Genomic DNA, 16,063 nt, shown 5'->3' with positions numbered 1-16,063 from the left:
CCATCCATGTAGATGAATCAGGTGCTACACTGTGTCAGGATCCCATATCAACCAGACTGGCAGGGGAAACTGTAGGACATTGTCCAGTCACATATTCCAGAATCTGAGGGAGGAAGGCCAGGGAGACCTAAGGGTTGGGCCTACAGCCCAGGTGCTTATTACAACAGTAGGAGGCTGACACCACTGCATACAATGTAGAAAGGCTATGAACAAGCAGGAATAGGTGCAGCAGGAAAAAGCATTTTAACATCTTATAGAGCATGCAGCAAGTAGCAGGGAACATAAAACTCAGGAGGGCAATGCATGATGTATTGCCACTATGTTGCTGATAGCCACATAAATACTGTGGTGATAGATGGCGGGGTATGATGTGGAACTTAGCAGTGGATAGTGCTGGCAAATGTGAATGTGCAGGGTGTGTATATAATGGTGAGCAATGTATGTGGTCCTGTGATGTGTTCCCTTCTTCATGTCTTTCAGGAGGGCTGTACCACCTTAGGAATCCACCTTTCTCAGAAGCAGAGACTGACACCATAATTGATGCTCTGAGAGTCCATCACCAGGTCCTGTTGTCAAGGAGTCCCCATAACCAGCAAGAACATGCTGCACTGTGGGCAGACCTTGTGGCATCAGTTAATCATGTGGGCCAGCACAACAGGAGCTATGAGCAGGTTTAACACCAGGAAACTGATATGATACATCACACATGGAAAAGGGCTGCAGCTGCAGCCAGGGACTGTGCTGGCACCAGTGAAAGGCCTGCTACACAGCAACCACTCTTAGCCACAGAGAAGTTCCTGGCCAACCTGGGTTCAGCCACCAGCTCACAAGAATCTATCACACCATATGTCATGGAGGTGGGTGGCACAGCTTCCACAGCTGAGGAGCATCCAGGTAAGCCTCCAGCTGTCATGTTAAAACTGTAGCATTCATAGTGGCAGCCTCTGCATACCTGTACACATATGGCAGGTCAGTCTGCATTTGTGGCAATACACATGTGTGCACACATATTGTAGATGTCAGCAATGTGGGTAGTATCACAGTTTGTACTGTACATGTTGATATATGCACATATTATCCTGTACTAATGCCACATTTGTGTCTGCTGACAATACCTCTCCCCCACAAATGCATAGGTACCTCTGATGTGGCTGGGGTCCTTCATCCTGTTGCTGGTGAGTGTGGAACTGTTTTGTTATGGCTCATCTATACCCTAGGAATGTTAAGGGCTGCCAGTTTGCCATGGACACAACTGTTAAGCTTAGCCATATTGCAATACTTGCATGTTCACTTTTGGAGGGGTTCACTGCAGTGTATTACATCAGTAATCACAGTAACATATTTGCAGGAGCTGTAACATATTAGCACATATTTTTGTGAAGGTGTAGGCAGTCTGCTATAAAGGGGTGCATTACTATTGTGGAAACGGGTGCACTGTATTGTAGGTGAAGATTTGTCACATATACTGACATGTCTCTTCTCTCACAGGTGTATAGTACTAGCAACATTAACTGGATGTAGGTGCACTGCATGTTGTTAAGGGCCTGTCGAGTGTGTGTCTGTTTTGGTATGCTTGCATGTTGTGCATAACATTAGTCATAAGGTGTGGTCTGTCTAATGCATTTGTGGCACCTCATCTGTGTGTGTGTGTGTGTGTGTGTGTGTGTGTGTGTGTGTGTGTGTGTGTGTGTGTGTGTGTGTGTGTGTGTGTGTGTGTGTGTGTGTGTGTGTGGAGCAGCAGACATTATAGTGCAGGAATTAATGTAGCCATATTGTCTTCATCTCACAGGTGACTATGGGGGTTGGAGTGTGTCCCACTCACAACCTGATGTCAGTGTCTCATCGGACTCTGATGATGATGGCCATAGTGAGGTGCAAGTGGGATTGTTGGGGGCTGAATCTGTCCCACTGGTTGACATCTCACTTCCTCCACCAGTGTCCCCGCACACAGTCAGTATGCCCACACATACCCAATCCCCAATAGCCAGAGAAATTGGACAGTCAGAGGGTGGTGGCATCGAACAGGAGAGTGTGGTGACTATGGCATCTTTGACTGTAGACACTAGCCATAGCCAAAGAGCTGGTGAGGTCCTACACAGGCAGATTGACAGAGGTGCTCGAAGGAGGACTGCTGCCCATCCAGCACCTGTCAGAGGTGTCACAGCATGTGTCATCCAATGCATGTTTCAGTCCATCATGGAGGCACAGGCACACTGTAAACAGTACACCAGACAGATGCTCAGGGTCATGGATGCCACACTGTCTGGCATGCATGACTCCATCCAAGGCATTGGTGATGCCATATGTTATTTCAATAATCTAGTGGATAGACAGTGGGGTGAGACATTGTCAGTCCTTTACCATGCAATGTCTGTGCTTGAAAATGTGATGGGAGTAGGCTATCAGACATGTGGATGTAGGTCAGCAACAACATCAGCTGAGAGCCCATGTGGCCATGCACAGTCACACTCCCGTAATGGCAGTACCACCAGCACTACTGAAGGGAGAGTGCTGTCCACACCACAACATGCAGGCCATGGGCACATGGTCCTGGGTGGTCCAGTGAGGGACACAGACCCAGCAGACACTGGTAATTTAAGCAAGTAGTACCACATCTGGCCCTGGGCAGGGTAGTGCCAGTGCCACTCCTGGCGGAACCAGTTCCCATGTTCATGGCTGGAGATAGTGAACTGTACATTCTGCCATGTACAGTTCACAGCTGTCCAACATACCCTTGTGTAAGGCTGGCACATGGCTTGACTGTGTACATGCACACACTCACATATCACTGTCAAATGCAGGTCACCACCAGACACACACAGCTCCTCTCTATGGCCCAGCTGACCAGCACCCATCCAGACACACACACATGATGTCAACTGTGTGGCACAGCTTAGGTCTTTGGTAACCCCAGATCATACCCTGTGCATGTGATGATACCTGTGCCACATCCCTGTCATCCATACAATCAATACAGGGACATGTTAATATGTGTCTGATGCACAGGGTGAATATAGTACACTCAATGGCAATTTGTAGTGCAGTAATGTTATGCCCTATAAGGTGCTGTCTGCTAGCAATTGTCATGTGTACACATCAAAATGTATGTACCTTTGTGCCATGATGCTATATTGCTGTTAGTATTGCTGACTGACTGTTGTCTTCCAGACCTTATTCTGTTTCTGTGCCAGGTGTCTGGGTGTTTATGCTGTGGGGACCTGCTGCCAATACAGCAGCTCAGGATGGCATAGTGGCAACACAGAAATGTGACATCACCAAGGTATGGCTGTATATGTGCATGGTTACCTAGGCGTGCATGTGTAGAACAGTGTGTGAGTGACAATGGGGGCAGACACCATAATCTTGCATGCATACCCCTTGACACAGCATGTTACTCCTGATACATGTCACCTGGGATTTCTGTAGGATCACAGGTTCATAGGATCATAGAAAGTTAGTACGGTAATGGCCCTGTGTCCCTCACAAGCCTAGCCATTTTTTTTATCCCTGACAGAATCATCGATTAGCACCTGTTGTCCTTGTCATTGAGGGACACAGATTTGACCCCCTGGAATGAATTTGTGGTTTTCCATAAACTCATCACAGCTGCACTTGATGAGGGTCTGCATGGTATTTCGACATGTCTGGGAAGTGCATTCCTGCGACAGGGCAGCCTCTAGGAGACAAACCTGCCTCTCCAACAGCTTTTGTTGATGTTGCATATTAGATTCAGGCCTGTCATGCTGGTAATGTGCGAAGAGTTAGACTCATATATATGGGCCAGCTGTTGAAGGGCTGGGCATAACATTGCCATCTAGGCATGCCACAGCCCACCTGTGGACAACCTGTCCAATATTGAGTGGGGCACTACTGATTCGAGGCTGTCTCCATGGAACAGGTGTTGGAGGCCATGGATTACCTTTGTTGGTATCACTATGGCCTTTCTAGTTGCTGCAGATCTCTGGATAGGTACATACCTAACAGACAATGATACTAAATTATTGTTGTACTGACTGAGGACAATACAGAGGTAATGTCCACTTTTTTTCTGGATGCACTCCCTTTACCTATGCGGTGAACTACGTACAAGGGTTTTCTGACCACTAACACCGCTTGATGGCTGAATGCAACAGTGTTATCAACCTGAGTACCCAGGTCTCTCAGTGCAGGCTGTGTGTTTATGTGGTTGCCATTGATGTGGGAAATAGTGGGGCCATGTACTTGCCATATGATATGATGGTACTGCTTTTTGAGTTCCTCTTGAGGCCAGGACCTTGCCACCATTCCATACCTGATGTAAGACCCCATTGCAGTGTATTAACATCAGTTGATGGGTCAAAAACAGACAGCACACAACTTACAGTCACCACTGTCTTAGTCAGTACCTCCAAATATGGGTGGTGGCAGTTAGCATTCATGCCTAGATACATGTGGGTCATTGGGGGCAACAGCTACTCATAGGTCCTCCACATGTCTACATATTGCACAGACATAGGCAACGCAGAGTAGGGTTGCCACCTTATGAAAGGTGCACTGTGGAACACTTACTGTAGTGCCATGAGAATTGGCATGACAAACCATACCCACGGCAAGTGCAATGGACAGGACTTCTCTTGGTCTTCCAATATGACAGCTTATTTTTGTCACATTTCCATAGCTTATGCTATTTCTCATAACATTAAGGTGCTTCTGATGTACAATAACTGCTTTATGCAACTATCACACAACATTAGAATATGTTTGTTGCCCTACTTACTCTCTTGGGACCTCTGTATTGTTTGAGTTGTTTTTACAAGTTACACCTGGCCAAAAATGGACTCCAACCTGCAGGGTGAGACAGGTGGTGGCCATACCTTTCACCTGTACAGAATTCTGCAGAATGTTGATGTTTACCACATATTTCTGGTCCGTTTTTCATAACATTTTGTTTTTTTTGCAAATTACTGGCAAAACATTAAAAACTGAAGTTAGACAATAATGACAGATATTTTATTTTCAGACTTTATGCCCTTCCGAAAATGAATGCTAATGCACAACGTATTATGCTATCAACTTTCTATGTTTGTAAGAGAAATATCTAAAAATTGCCCCTATAATTTGGGCTTTGTCCAAATTTTCTGTATGGCTTTATCCAGATTTCTTGCTCTAAGGGGTTGAGAGGTATGATGGTGTGCCTAACACAGCCACACTACTGTAATGGGATATACATCTACACACACATGCACTCACAAAGTTCCCTGTTTTGGGAATAGAACCCTTACTTATCTAGTTATTTACACTAGAGTACTATATAATCATTACATGTGCCATGGAGCTTACATGCCTAGAGAGTGTCTAACAGTGCATCTAAGGTGAATGACACCAGCAGGCCTGGTAAAGAAATCTAATGGGGGGATTAACAGGGTGGAACAGGCCCTCAAAATGGTATAACCATCGCACACACACGGCAGTCACACTGCTACAGGAGATATGCCTCACACACAACAGAATTGCCAGTTATGAGATTAGAACCCCCTACCTATCTAGTTGTATGTACTATAGTGCTAAATACTTATCACATGCGTCATGGAGCTTATGTGCCAGGAGAGTGCCTAACAGTGCTTCTAAGGTGAATGACACCAGCAGGCCCTGCAAAATAATCCAGGGGGTGATTAACAGGCCCTCAAAATGGTATAATCACTGCACACACAAGGCAGCTACACTGCTACAGGGCATATGTCTCACTCACACACACACACACACACACACACACACACACACACACACACACACACACACACACACAAACACACCCACATCAACACCAACACACACACAGTTGCCAGTTGTGATATTAGAACCCCTACCTATCTAGTTGTATATACTATACTGCTACGTACTTATCATATGCACCATGGAGCTTATGTGCCTGGAGAGTGTCTAATGTGTATCTAAGGTGAATGACACCAGCAGGCCCCATAAAGTAATCCGATGGGGGTGTTAACAGGGTGGAACAGGCCTTAAAATGTATTGGCATTGCACACACATAGTCAAGACATACACACCCTTGCAGGGGAATATAGTTACACACACGCACTGAGTTGCCATTGTTGGGATTAGAACCCCTACCTATCTAGCTGCATACACTATAGTGCTACATACTTATTGCATGCTCCACAGACCTTATGTGTTTGGAGAGTGTCTAACAGTGCATCTAAAGTTGATGACATTAGCAGGCCCTGTAAAGTAGGCCATGGGGGGGGGTTCACAGGTAGGCACAGGCCTTAAAATATATTAGCATTGTACATACATAGGCAGGAAATACACATAGCTGCAAGGGGATATATTTACACACACTCACTGAGTCGCCATTGCTGGGATTAGAGCCACTACCTATCTAGCTGTATACACTATATTGCTTAGTAGTTATCACATGCACCACAGAGCTTATGCATTTGGATAGTGTCTCCCACTGTTGTTTGGGTGGATGACATCAGTAGCTGCTGACAGGAAGGCCCCTGTTGTGGAGGACATCAGTTACAGGGCCATAAAATGAGTGCCCATTGCACAGACATAGGCCTGTTGGGCATGTATATTCTGCTGTATGTGAAATATAACTACAGACAAACACACACACACACACACACACACACACACACACACACACACACACAGCAGCCAATGTGAGATTAGAACCCTTACCTACCTACTATTACACACTATTGCTCAACATACTATTTGCACATGCCACTAGTTACAATTGCTGTATGAGAGGCTGCAGCACTATATCACACTATGCCTTTATGGGTCTCTCTCTCTCTCTCTCTCTGTCTCTCTCTCCCTCTGTCTACCTGCCTCTCTCTCTCTCTCTATATATATATATATATATATATGTGTGTGTGTGTGTGTGTGTGTGTGTGTGTGTGTGTGCGTGACCTATATCTATATGTGTCTATATTAAACTCAACAGATTCAGATATATCTTATATGTGCCACATACAGCTAGATAAGGGTAATTATGTCTGATGGGGAGAGGGAGAGACAGTTGAGGTATACATAGCTCTCTGTATGTGCAGATATATATGGGCATCACAGTTCTATAGTCAGATGTGGGTTCAGACATGGGCTGAAGTTAGCTAAGTGTAGGAGCATGCCCAGTATGACCATCATTAATTACAATGGGACTCCAGGCCAGAAATACCTGTACTCCAGTCCAGGATTTTTTGTGCTACAACCAACTGTCTGCTGTACCCTCATTGGTTAGGTCTGACCATAAGCTAATCACCCTTGACATCCACACCCCTCCCCCCACCCCCTTTTTCCAAAGCCAACTTCATGCTACTCAAGTCAGAAGTGACAAACTTAATGACACCCATGTAGACGGGAACTGAAAGTTCAACTGCTGAATCCTACATTAAGGCACTGTGCAAGCACATCCACTTGTGCATGAATCATGCCATCCCAAATAGAACTAAGATGCTCTCCTCCAAAAAAGGAAGCCAATCTGGTGGCCTCCTGCCTTAAACAAACTTTACAACAAAAAGAAGAAACTGTTGCAGAAAAGAGGAAAATCCCAGGATGCAAAAAACTCCCTTACCAGCCTCAGTAAGAAGCTGAGATCCCTCATAAAATGCTCAAAAGCTAGTTACGAAAATAAAATTGCCAAAGATTCCAAAGACAACCCCAGGGCATTCTATAGCTATGTCAAGAATCTAAATGGCAATGCTCAGATCTGCTCTGAGCTACAACAGAATGGCATTAAATATACTGATCCCAAGGATAGTCCCAATATCCTGGCAGATCAATTCAGTGCTAACTTCACCCCCCTCTCACCACCTAAAGGGCCCATCTCAATACCAAAAGATTGCCAAATTCTGGTAATAACGGCCACACAGGTAAAAACTGCACTCTCCAAAGCTAAGAATACAGCATCCATGGGACCAGATGACATCCCGGGCTGTGTACTATATGAACTACAAAATGAACTGGCATCTCACCTAAGTGTCATATTTAATTATAGCCTCACCTCAGGCTTCGTGCCCACTGAGTGGTGCACAGCTACAGTTATCCCACTCCACAAGGGGGAATCCACCTTGGATCCTGGGAACTACTGCCCCATCAGTCTGACAAGCCTGATCTGCAAGGCCATGGAACGTATTATCATGGAACATAATATAAACAAAGACATTGGCAACCTTCAAACACTGGACCCACCCATTTTGGGTTTGTGAAGGGCCGATCTTGTCTCCTGAACCTGATTGACTTCTTCGAATCAGTCTCCAGAGCTGTGGATGAGGGTAAGGTGGTCCACACAGCCTATCTGGACCATGCCAAGGCCATCAACACCATCCCCCACTCTGGAATCATAGATAAACTTACTAAGCTGGGCATTAATCCCTATGTCACTCGATGGGTTGCCAACTGGCTTACTGAGAGAACCCACACTGTAAAAGTAGCTGACTCCAAATCCGGCTTCAGCTGTGACAAGTGGAGTACCTCAGGGTTCAGTCCTGGGACTGCTCTTGTTTAGCATCTACTTCTCTGAAGTACAGGCCAACACTAAGGGACTCTGGCTAACAAAGTTCGTAGATGACTGCAAACTGGGAGCCATTATTGAATCTCCAAATGATGTGGATATTCTACAAAAGGGCCTTACAGAAACAGATGCTTGGTGCCAGAGCCATGGGCTCAAGCTGAATGCCAAGAAATCTATAGATATCCCCTTTGGGGAAAAAACATGTACCCGTGAATTACCACATAGGTGGCAGTACACTAAATACCAAAAGTGTGATAAGAGACTTAGGGACACAGGTGGACAGTGGTTTCACCTTCGACAACCATATCACCACTGCAGTCAGGAAATCTTTCTATGTGGTACACCTCATCACTAAGGGCTTTTCATCCAGAAAAAGAAGGTCATTAGACCCATTATAGAATACAATGCCCCATTTGGTATGTACGTCTCAAGACATCTGTAACAACTGGAAAGGCCACAGAAATACCTCACTAAAAGAATCACAGGCCTAAAGCAGATGCCCTATGCTGACCATCTAAAAAAACTCCAGCTATACTCTGTCACATATCGTCTACTCAGAGGCAATCTCTGCTTAACATACAAGGCCATGTCAAACCCAGAGCCGTTGGACATGCTACACTTAAAAAAATCCCAATCCCTTAGTGCCACATGCTCCAGGGATCCAAACCTTGTCATCACAATGAACAAAACATGCTGGAGGGATAGGTTCCTGACCCAGAGACTCCCCAGACTCTGGAATAGACTGCCCATACATGTCAAGCAGAGCCTCCCCTTGGCCCTCTTCAAAAGGAAGCTTGATGATTGGATGGGAGATAGGATATTCACCCTGGGGATCACATCAGTCACCCTGCTAGACAGGGGTCCAGGGAAGAAATAGCCAGGGAATTGTCATGGCTAGGCTTGTATAGGCCCTAGGGCTATTAGCCTAGTACTAACCTATGAACCTATGAACCTGGTGGAACAGTACAGCACCTCCCTGATATATTGCCTGAGGGATTTCCTGGCTGCATGCTGTCTGTAATATCTGACCCATATGTAGGGTGTGTAAAGCATGTACTGGACTGAACAGAGTTTTGCATATTATGTCTGGTACATTTTACATAGCACTGTGATTTCTTGGTACGTCAGTGGCAGATCATTATAGATTAATGTGAGGAAATGCTGACAGACATTTGGGTTACTGACACCATACACTGCAGGGAACCAATGCTACTACATGAACTGTTGTATTCTGCACTTTCTACATTAGTCTGGCCAGTAGTTCCTCCTTCCCCTTATATGTGGGTCTTTGTCCTGCCCTGCTCCAGTTTCTGGCATTGTCCACAGTTGCTGCTCCATGTAGTTGTAGGTATGCTGTGATTGGGGTAAGAGATGTAACACCACACAGGGTTCAGGCTTCACACCTCTGACTGTACCTGTTTTGCAGGCTGTCCAGCATAGTGCCCCATATGTCTGCTCTGGTCCTCAGACATTTTGTCTTGTACTGTTATTATAAGGCTACATGTTGCCCAAACCTCTCATACTCTTACGGCCATTAATGTGGACAGGGCCATATATAACAGTGGGACATAGGCCCAAACATGGGGACAGGATTGTAATATTGCTCTTACAAACCTAGACAGTTGGTGGAATGGTTTTATATTCACATGCATTTTCCAATGGGTATGAAGTCTGCATCTCACCTGTCTGTTATTAGTTTCTCACAGCAACCTTTAGTCATTTGCCAATAGTTTGCCAGAAAACTGTAAATGTTATGACAAACAGAACAGATATATGAGCCATAAATGTTGACATTCTGTTAAAATCTGTACATTTGTGGGATATGGATGGTGCCCACTGACTTGTTGTAAGTACTGGCACAGTTACATGACAGCCCTTATATCCTGCTGCTACACTGACTTGTTACAACCTGCTGTTCTACTAGCCACTGTTTAGGTTACTGAGAGCTGTGTACTGTCCATATCCATGGCCCCCTGTCCCTCCATTTTGTCTGTCTTTGTCCAGCTTTCTTGCAGTTAAAAATACTGACAAATGGAAAGTCTGTAGAACTCCTACCATAGGTGTAGCTCACATGCAAAACACTAGGTGCAGCCAGTCTTGAACCATGTACCCCATCAACCATGGTAATGTGCTTACCCACTAAGCCACAACAGTCACCAGACAGTGCAGTTTACTTCCTGCACTATCAACCACAGACAAACATAGCACTTTGACCCATGCATATTGGGAAAATGGTACATGTCACCAGGTTGATTGGGACAGCCCAGGGAGTGTGTGGTCTGCTGCTATTACTTTGCAAAAATACTGTGACTGCAGTTGTATGGGGACACAGGTGTGTAGGGTGTAGGGGACTCTAGCATTGACAGTCAAGCATCTGTCCTGTGACCCCACTGTATGTCATTCTCTCACATAGTGCATTGGGGTTTTGTGGGCTTGGGGCCTATTGCATAGTAAGGGACAGCAAGTATTGGACAGAGAGTTCATGTTCTCCATCACAGCTGTCAGTTGTCTGCAGCTATCCCGGTAGTCCACTCTATTCCCTTGCATACTTGCAGCAGGTCCATACATATGTTACCATAGTCTACTACCCCATTCATTTCTTGTAAAGAAGAATGACTTATCTTGTGCCATCAGCGGTTGAGATAACAGTGCTTCAGGGCTGTCTCTGTCTGATGCATGCCATACACAGCCAATACATGGTAAGGTACAGGTTGTGTGGTGTGGCTGGCATCCTTTTTACTACATATGTGAGTTGGAGTGAGGTGTCAGTCCCTAAGTCCCTAGGTTGTCAGTGCATGTGATATGTGTTGCCTCTTTGCCAAGTCCAGGGCATACTGGGCATGCCTATTTCTGTCTACAGGGATAAGCTCAGGAGGTTCCTCCTCCGAGTCCCCCTGTGGCTGTGGGGACCTTGGTGGGGACCTGTGTGTTCCTTCCCTGTGATGTTCCTGATGCAGCTGTTTCATCAGGATCATATTGTGTAGCATGGCACATGCTGTGAACATGTGTGCACATGTGGCTGGAGAGTGCTGCAGGGTTCCACCAGATATATCAAGGCAGCAGAACCATGACTTGAGTATCCCAAACACACACTCTATGATGTTCCTAGTTTCTGCATGTGCCTCATGATGGTGTTCTTCAGTAGGTGTGTGTGCATTTCTGATGAGTGTCATCATCCACGGTTCTAGTGAGTAGCCATCATCCCCCAGTAGATGGCCATATGGGATGTCCCACCTGGCAAACGTCTGGTACAGCTGTGAGGTATGCCAGATGTGGGAGCTGTGATAGCTGCCAGGGCTGCCAGCACACACATTCATGTTAATGCCCTGGGCATTGCACATGACCTGGAAGTTGATGGAGTGATACCCCTTGCAGTTGACGTAGACCCTACCCTCTTCACTGGGTGGTTCTTTGATGTGCATGTGAGAGCAGTCTATGGCACCCAGTACCTCAGACTAGTGTGCTACATGGTGGAAGAGATGCATATTGCTGACCCTCTCCTCAGGGGTGTGGGGTAAATAAATGTGCTCACTGGCATGTGCTTGCATGGCATCCAGGAACTATTGTATCCTTTCCTGGGTATGAACTCTCTTTAAAAAATCTCCACGCTGCAATAATATCATTAAATAACATAAATAAAATTTCTCCTGAAGTAATATTATAGAAACTACATACTGAAATATTTTTTACTACTTGCTTTTAATAAAATATTTCCATTTGTAATATATTTAGCTCTCATGTTTTTCTTTTTCCTGATAATGAAAGACCATTTTAAACTAATCACTGCTAATGGTTTTCAGTATGACCGGCATACTGCAATGAAAGAAAAATCTCCAGGAGACCATGCTACAACCATATAATTACAATTCTTTATTCCCTCAAACTAAATACAGAGTCCAGTGAGATCTTAACTAAAATGGTAGTATAAGCTAATGTGTAACTTAATATTTAATCTCAAAAAAGGTATAAATGCCTGCCAGGCTATATTAGTTAAAAAACCCAAAGCCCACCAACAGACAGGAAAATGCAGACCTTGCCTTTTAACTTTAAATGAGTACCCATTATTAGAAGAACTTGAAATGAAACATACTTAAGTACCATTTCAGTTCTGCTAGTTTGCTGTTACATGTCTACAATAAATCTTTAAGACATTCAAATGCATTAAGTAATACAGGTGCTACCTAAACAGCAACTTTCACTTTAGTTTGCAAATAAAGAAATCTCAGGAACTCTGAAGTCATTTTGTCCTTAGTCTGAGCTGTGTCTGGAATTAACTTAGGTTCATAGATTTATACTAGGCTATCTGCCCTAAGGCATTTATAAGCCTAGCCCAAATTATTGTGGCTTACGCCACCCCTTATATGAAAAAATACTGTGCCCATTAGTTTGTTGTGCCTCTGTCCAGCAGTGACACAGAGATGATTCCTGGGGTAAACCTACGATCTCCCATCCACAGGTCTAGATTTCTCTTGAACAGAGTCAGCGAGGTGCTCTGCCTCACATGGACCGGGATTTTATTCCACAGCATAGGGAGTCTCTGAGTGATAAATCTATCCCTCCAGCACGTCCTATTTATATCCGTGCTAAGGTTTAAGTCGCTTGCTCTAGTGGTTTTGGTGGATTTGGATTTTTGAGGTGGAGCATGTCCATTAATTCCGGGTTGGACATGGCCTTGTATGTCAGGCACATGTCACCTCTGAGCAGACGGTATGCGACTGAATAGAGCTGGAGTTTCTTCAATCTGGCAGCATATGACAGATTTTGGAGTCCTATCCTTTTGGTGAGGAACTTTTGGGGTCTCTCCAATTGCTGCAGATGTCGGGTGAGATACATCCCGAATGGGGCATTGTACTCGATCATTGGTCTGATAAGTGAAGAGTACAGGGAACAATGACCTCACTAGATCTGGATGTGAATCCCTTCATGATCAGGTGGGCAATGTAGAAGGTCTTTCTAACCACTTTAGCAATGTGAGTGTCAAAGAAAGGCCACTGTCAACCTGGGTCCCCAGGTCCCTGATAACCTCTTCTGTGCTTAGTGGATTGCCACCTATATGGTAGCTTGGGGTTACCTTGTTTTTCCCGAAGGGTATGACTATACATTTTTGGCGTTTAACTTCAGGCCATGGCTCTGGCACCAGCTATCTGTTTCCGTGAGTCCCTTCTGAAGGATATCCGTGTCCGATGCACTTTCCACTATGGCGTTTGCAGTCGTCTGCAAACTTTGTCAGCCAAAGTCCTCCCATGTTGGCCTGTACTTCTGAGAAGTAGATGCCAAACAATAGGGGCCAAGGACCGAGCCCTGTGGGACACCACTTGTGACCGGCTTGGAGTCTGACACAGCGCCAGCAACTCTAACCCTGTGGGTTCTGTCCTTAAGCCAGTTTGCAACCCATCTTGTGACATATGGGTTTACATTTAAGCTGGTAAGTTTTTCTACAATACCCGAGTGGGGTATTGTGTCGAAAGCCTTGCAAGGTCAAGGTAGGCTGTATGGACTGCCTTTCCCTCATCAATGGCCTTGGTGACTGTTTCAAGAAGTCGACCAAGTTCAAAAGGCATGATCTTCCCTTGACAAAGCCAAACTGGGTCGGGTCCAATGTCTGCAAGTCCCCTATATCTTTGTTTATGAGCTCCATTATGATCCTCTTCATAGCTTTGCAGACTAGACTTGTTAAGCTTATGGGCGGTAATTACCAGGGTCCGAGTGGGACCACAGTTGCCGTCGCCACTCCTTGGGCACGTATCCTGTGGTAAGGCTGAGATTAAACAGCTGCCTTATGTGCGGGTTTAATTCCTCATTTAGCTCGTGTAGCACACAGCCGGGGACACCATCCGGTCCCATTGATGCTGTGTTTTGAGCTTTAGAGAGCCCAGCTTTCACCTGCGCATTTGACATGTCCGGGAGGGTCCACTCGGCTGGGATAGTTATCTCTCCTTTAGGGGAGAGGGGTGAAGTTTGCACTGAACCTGTCTGCCAGTATGTTGGCAATGTCTGTGGGTTCAGTGATTTTTGTATCATTTTGGACTAATTCTGAGCATATCTGGGAGTTTCCACCCAGGTTCCTAACATAGCTGAAAAAGGCCTTATGATTGTCCTTTGAATCCATGGCAATTTTTCTCTCAAAATTGGCCTTAGTTGATTTTATGAGTGCTCGTATTTTTTACTAATAATGATCAGGGTGACTTCCCTTTTATGGATTTTGTTCTATCATGTAATAGCTTTCTCCTCTTATTGTAAAGTTTGTTAATGGCTGGGGTCCACCAGACTGGACGTTTGCCCTTTGTGGAAAGAGTCTTGGATTTATTTGGGATTGCCTGATCCATGCAGTCCTGGAGGTGTTCATAGAAGGCATTTGTAAGGGCTTCCAGCTTGGGTTGTGGTTTCCTCTGGCTCAGGGGCCTTGAAGGATACCACACCAGTCTTGAGTAGTGTGAAGTTTGCTTTAGAGAAGTTCTTCACTATGGTCTTTTTTGCTTGGGGTGGTGGCGGGATGTGGATTTCCAGTGAGATTAGTTTATGATCAGATCTCACCAATGAGGGATATACTTCCGGTGTGGAGCATTTTGTCCCCATGTTTGTGACAATGAGATCTAGTATATTTTCTCCTCTCGTGGGAACAGTGACTAGCTGTTCCATGGCATTTGAATTTATGAACTCCAGGAACCGTTGGGCTAGAAAGTTAGGGCTTGAGTAATGTTCCCAGTCTATATTCGGGTAGTTGAAGTCACCCAATATGATGGTGTTTGGAGATACATTTATACCCTCCAGTGTCTTCAGGAAGGCTGTGTGGGGTTCCTGAGTTTGAGAGGGTGGCCTGTAGCATGCTACAATTTGTAGAGCAGTTTTGCCTATGGTTAGTTGCACCTGGATGGTTTCGAGCTTCGTGCGTTGCCACCAACCTGGAGGTATGAGTATCCTTTATGAATATGGATACACCCCTCCTTTTGTGGTGTGGTCCGGGTTTTGGGGCGGAACGCATGATATGAGGTAAAACCTAATAGTGCCGGGTGCTCTCAGGAGCCTTGAACCAGGTTTCAGTTACAGCACAGACATCGATGTTCTCCATACTGAGAAGGGCCTCGAGTGCGTGCATTTTGAGATTTAGACTTCTGGCATTGAGCAGCATTACCCTCAGTTTCTTCCCATTTTTGTTTTCTAGGGTGGTAGGTTTAGAATTTGAGCCTTGCCTAAAAAGGCACTATGGGGTGGCAAGAGCCTTAGCCAATATCCGGAATCCCAGTGGTGACAGGTGCAAGCCGTCCCTTGCGAAGCAGCGTGGCTTGTCAAGCATGTCATCCCAGGCAGACAGACACTGGATCCCCTTTGAATGACACCAGACATTAAGCCAATTGTTAAAGCTGATCATCTTGTCTCTATATTGTGGCATCATTCTTGGTGAAGGAAGGATACTGCTCAGGGTTAGGGTCATACCTGCCTGAGCTACATAATCAGAGAGCTCCTCTATGTCTCTTTTCATGTAGTCCAGGGAGGTACGTCTCAGGTCATTCACACCAGCATGGACAATGACTGTGTCATATTTGTACT

This window comes from Protopterus annectens, chromosome 1.part2 (genome assembly GCF_019279795.1).
Source record: "Protopterus annectens isolate FY-2018-M chromosome 1.part2, PAN1.0, whole genome shotgun sequence".
NCBI classification, from domain to species: domain Eukaryota; kingdom Metazoa; phylum Chordata; order Ceratodontiformes; family Protopteridae; genus Protopterus; species Protopterus annectens.
This window is presented reverse-complemented; position numbering follows the sequence as displayed.